Source organism: Arachis stenosperma, chromosome 4, assembly GCF_014773155.1.
Source record: "Arachis stenosperma cultivar V10309 chromosome 4, arast.V10309.gnm1.PFL2, whole genome shotgun sequence".
Lineage (NCBI taxonomy): Eukaryota > Viridiplantae > Streptophyta > Magnoliopsida > Fabales > Fabaceae > Arachis > Arachis stenosperma.
Window position 1 is genome coordinate 143,525,598 of NC_080380.1, and position 6,000 is coordinate 143,531,597.

A 6,000-nucleotide genomic window follows, 5' to 3' on the forward strand; every position below is an offset into this window, starting at 1 on the left:
TGGGTATCGTCTCAACCAGCTTCACAGGGAATGTGGCAATCAATACCAACAGGCTGGAAACTCTCCAAGCATCACAGAAAACGGTAACTCAATGCAAGATGCAAGTTTAGACAGTTCTCATATAGAAGCCCGCGAAACCTATCGGATCGTCGACGCAACCAACCGCTCCGAGCTCCGACTGGCAGCGATGATGGCAAAGGGCGAGCATGTGATTCTGCGGTGGAGAATGACCGAACAAGCAGATTGTTTTGAAGGCGAAGAAAGTGGCGGGCCAGAATCGGCCTCTTCAGCGCGGCTACGACGGGGATCCATGCTCCACGATCGGTTTCGATCCAGCCACGAAACGGGTTGGGGGAGAGGAGGAGCGACTTGGCGGAATGATGAACATGAGTGGTAGCTCGGATTCAAAGCAAGAAAACCTAGCGCAAGTGGGTTAAGACAACAGTTTAAGATCCATGGAACGGTAACGGTGTTCTTCCTCTGAGCGACAATGGCATCTCTGGTGGAGCTAGACCTTGGTCACGCATCTTTTCCATCGGGTCAGAATGGTTGTCGGGTTGGGCTGAATCCGGCTCGTATGGCCTAATACAAAAAGAAATTACTAATACTAATTGATTACTGATTAAGTGATTATAAATGATACCGACTATTGTGATACTTGGAGGTTGTTGAATTTATATAACCAAAAAAAGTGACAGGAGAGAGTGCTACTCCATGCCATCATGCCATGTATAAAAAAAATTTCTCCATGAATATATATAAATATATATGAGCAATCCTACATGCCAGGGGGCAACAACATTTGTGATTGGTAGCCATCAACAAATTATCAATGATGATTTGATGGTATGAAATTGGTGTGAGATTTCTCAAATGACTCACGTTATATGCTGGCCAAAATACAGTAAAATTACTAGTTTCTTAGACTTTTTCAATATATATATATGGGAATAAATAATTGATTTATTATCATTATATATTATTATTATCTAAAGCAAAATGAAAAGCACACTTGAATTTGAATTTTTTTACAATATTTAATGTAAAATTAAAGTTTTTATAGCAAAATTGTCAGTTTTTTATTATATTAGTTTAAAATAATTTGAAACATTTTTTGCAACACATTAAATAATACATTATTTATTTATATCTATTTTTTTGCCGGTGTAGCTCCTCTACACAATATATAATGATTCAAGTTATACTGATAAACTTAAGGTTTAATTTAATAAATTATTCGTATTAACCAATTTTAAAATTATTTGAGATGTTTTTATGTTGTGTTTTAATTGGTTTCTATATAATTTATTTGGTATTTTTCATCACATATTATTAAATTCCTCAAAAGATTTTCTTTCCAAAAATAATAAAAAGCATTTAATTTGGACTATAACAAAAAGGTAATAGATTATATAAAGCCGGATAAGTCAGATAAGATAAGATAACTATCATAAGCTATATAAAGGAGAGCCAGAGGCCCTTAGATACAAACTCGTTCTTCATACTTTATACCTTTCAGATTGCGGAGTATCTTTGCAGATTCCACCACCCCGGCCACTCCAAGAAGACGATCCGACAACCGTTGCAAGTCCCTGATCCTACAACCACTAACAATAATGGTTCTCGAGATCAGCATTGAACCCAGCATGATCACCGAAGTCGAGACTTACGACCTCACTTCCCGCCATTATCCTTACACCGTTTATGCCGACGACCAACGCATCCTCTGCATCAACACCACCTCTTCCCAAACGTTCTCCAAGTGGCTCACCAACCTCCTCAAGTCCACCTCCCAAAAACACCCCAGTCATCGTGGGCGTAACCGCCGAGCACCAATTTACCAAGTACACCAAGTGCGGCGTCAAGGACCACGGCTAGGACTTCATCTCCCTCTGCATTGGCTCTCACTGCCTCCTCTACCCTCTTCTCCAACAAGCCGACTCTTACAAAGCGAAGCAAAACCCTAGGCCCCTCGGCGACTTCTTCGCCAACCCTAGGGTTATCGCGGTGGGAATGGAGATCGAAAAGGTGAAGGCAAAGCTGGAGAAGCACCACGGGATTGAGCTGAAGAAGGCGTTGGACCTTAGGGCGATGGCGGTGGAAGGGATGAAGGAGGTAGGGGAGAAGGTGGATCTGTGGCGGTACAATCTTGACAAGTTGGCGAAGACAGTGCTGGGGAAGCACTTTGACGTGGTGAGGCCGGAAGAGAAGTTGTACTGGTACGATGAAGAAAGCTCGTGCTGTTATTACAATGTGTATACGGATGAGAAGACAATGTTCATCACCATTGATACTTATCTTTGCTACCTCATTGTTTTCGAGCTGCATGGTATGATCCATGGACATGAAGCGGGTAAGAGCCAAGATTCTAGTAAGTCCAAGAAGAAGGTTAACAAGAAGAAGAACTCATGAGGTGCCTTTGATTTCTAAGATTAGTAATGAGGTAATGCATGCATAGTTTGATTAGACTTTAGAGTAGTATATGACCGTGATTCTATCCTTGTTAATGATAGTAACTTTTACCCTTTCAATTCTTATCTGGATTTGGATATAGATTTTTATCATGAAGGTCACTCAAATAAAGACGCCTAAAACATCTTTTTTTAAAGATGTTTTCATATTGTGTTTTAATTGGTTTCTGTATAATTTATTTGGTATTCTTCATCACATATTATTAAATTCCTCAAAAAAAATTTCTTTCCAAAAATAATAAAAAACATTTAATTTGGATTAAAACAAAAAAGTAATAGATTAACATCAACACACACACACACATATAACAAGCTCAAACCTCTTAAAATTTAGTAAAAAAAAACTTCTTAAAATTTTTATAAATAAAAAAATAATTAATTTATATTCGTACAATATATAAAATAATTACTATATTATTATTATATTATAGATTAAGATTCACTAATTTAAATTTTTTTATTTTTAATATAAGCATTAGAAATAAATAAAATTTTTATAACTAAATGTAGTGTAACAAAATATATATAATATTAATTAGTTCTTAAAAAATTCTAAAAAAATAGTTTCTTTCATTTTAGTAAAATAACTATTTATTAAAGTAGACAAATTAATTATTTTCTTCTCATATACAATTTTTTTAAGACATAAAAGTAATTAATTAGGACATTGGTTAAGATAATTAAAGTCACTATTTCATTAAAATTTTAATTTAAAGAAAAATCCTAGTTAATTTTCGTATAGAAATTTTGAATTTGAAAACATTGATAAAAATTATGTTGAATTTTGATTTATTTGATTCTCATTTAAATTAATCACTACATAAGTTAAAGTTCTATTTTGAAGTTATATTCGAGCTTTAATCTGATTTTTAAAGTTTCAATTTACTTAGTTTGATTTTTTAACTTAGGTATTCATGACTCATATTAGGGTTTTAAGTGTTTAGTTAAAAAAATAAGTTAAAAAAATTTCAATTGTCACATCAAATAGTCGCTAGAATGTATAATATAGCAGTCGTTAGTCCATCTCAGCATGTCGTTAACGATTTTGTGAGACAGTGACAAAAATAAGATTAGGAACCAATGTGAGTCATAACTATTAAATTAGGAGACTAAATTGAGTAAATCAAAATTTTTTAAATTATATTGAAACATAATTGTTAGAACCGAACCAGTGATCGAACCGATCAAGTTACTGGTTCACTGGTTTATTAGTTCAACCGATAAATCACTGATTGGACCGATAAAATCGGTCTCACGTAAATATAAAATATAAAATAGTTAAAAACTTAAAATTAAAATTTGAAATACATATCTTCACTAACATTTTATGAAGAATCAAGTCTCAACTTCTAAAAAAAACTAATATAAAAAAACCATAAAATTTTAATACTACAATAGTATCTTATTTTGACACAATAAAAAAATAATTAATTCACAAAGCCTATCATCTAACTATAATATCAGTAAATTTTAATACTAATATCAAAACAAATAACCTTAATCACAATATTAGCAATAAAATAGATCAAGTAAATTAATAAATTTTTAGTGAATTTTATATTTATATTAATAATGGTATATAATTAAAATATAATTAATTTTAAAAATAGAAAAAACAAAAATTAAATTAAACTAGATATTTATGTATACTATATAATTAGTATTTGTCAAATATAATACTTAGAAGTGTAATGGCTAAGTGGCAAGTAAAGGTTGTTTTTCTCCAAGGTTCTTGGTTCGAGACTTTGTGGAGACATTTTAAAAAAATTTTCAAGTAGACAAGTTCGGTTAGACCGGTTTGCACCAGTTCTTACCGGTTCTAGTCTGATTCACTAGTTTTTCGGTCGAACCAGCTGATCCAGTTTGATTTTTACAACTATGGATTGAAATATGAACATAATTTCAGAAACTAACAAGTATTATCTCTTTGTTGACAATTAAGTTGTTTTAATGGTAATTAAGATCTAATAATGGTTTATAATAAAAGAAGCATTCTTTTGCAATACTGAACCTATAGTAGTAGTTAGGGGTGTTCATAGATTAGATCATATCCATATAAATCCACAGTATTTATCCGTATCTGATCTGTAATTTGAGGATGTGATCTAATCTGTAATTGGATTGGATCGAATCGGATCCACACTCTAATCAGATAGAAATAAATATGTTTAAAAAAGTAAGCAAAAAAATTATTGACTTTTTTTATAAAAATAAAAATTTTTAATATTTTTTATTTTATGGATATATTTGATATCTGATCCAAACATAAAAAGTGCGAATATCGAATTTGATCTAATGAGTTTAGTGCGGATTGGATCGAAATTTCAGCCATATCCCATCTGTAAACACCCCTAGCAATAATAACTAAAAAATTATAATGATTATATTTTTAACTAAGAGGAAGTGCCAAAAAAAGTACTAAATACAAGAATATTTAATCAAATATTAAAAATATGATAATGTAATAATAATAATATGATAATTGTTTTATATATCACACAAATATAAACGTTTTTTTTCTATAATCTTAAGAAAGGTTTTGTAAGTCCCTAACCTTGTTATCGATTTTTGTAGTGTTAGCCCTCATATTATCAATTTGATTTATATATAATTCGGATGATAAATTATTTGGTGACGTGGTTCCTTTTTTACTGTGATATACTTGTTTATTATTATTATTATTATTATTATTATTATTATTATTATTATTATTATTATTAAAAAATAACAGGCCAAATTATTGCCATAACATAATAAAAGTATGGAAGTTTATCATTCTTCTCTAATGGAGGAAACAAAATTCTTTTCAATAGTTTATTTAACATTTAATAGAATAAAAATAAATTTTATTAGAATAAATTTTAGTACGAGTTTAATATTTTTATTCATCATAAAATATTTATAGAATTACTTGTAGATAAATTTTGAAAAAAAATAAAAAAACCATGATTTTTAATTTTATTTTTTAATAATATTAATTTTTTACCGTATATAATTATTCAATTATTTTTTAATCATATATAAATAAATTACTCTTAATAAGACTTTTTTTGTATTATTCAATTATCTTTTTTAAAAAATAATTAATTATTAAAATAATTAAACTTTTCACAACAAAAATAATAAAAAAATTATGAACGAAAACCATCCTGATACTTTTTTGTATTTTTATTCATATTTTAATATAAACATAAATATAATTTAATTATATTATTATGAAATGTGACTATAGATGTAGATAAAATTTAGTTATATTAATTATATATAGTTTTATTGTATTGTATTGCTTATAAAGTTAGATTATAATTATGACAATAGAATTGTTCTTGTATTTTTATATGTGTGACTAATTGGTGGTGTTAAAACATTACTCTTAATTATAAATAAGATTTATAATTTAAAAAATCAAAGACTCAATTAAAAAGATACGAAAAAATGATGTTAAAATATTCTACCTCTTTAAAATAAAAATATTTGAAATTCAATTAAAAATTATTTAAAATATAAACTCAATAAAAATTTATATTCA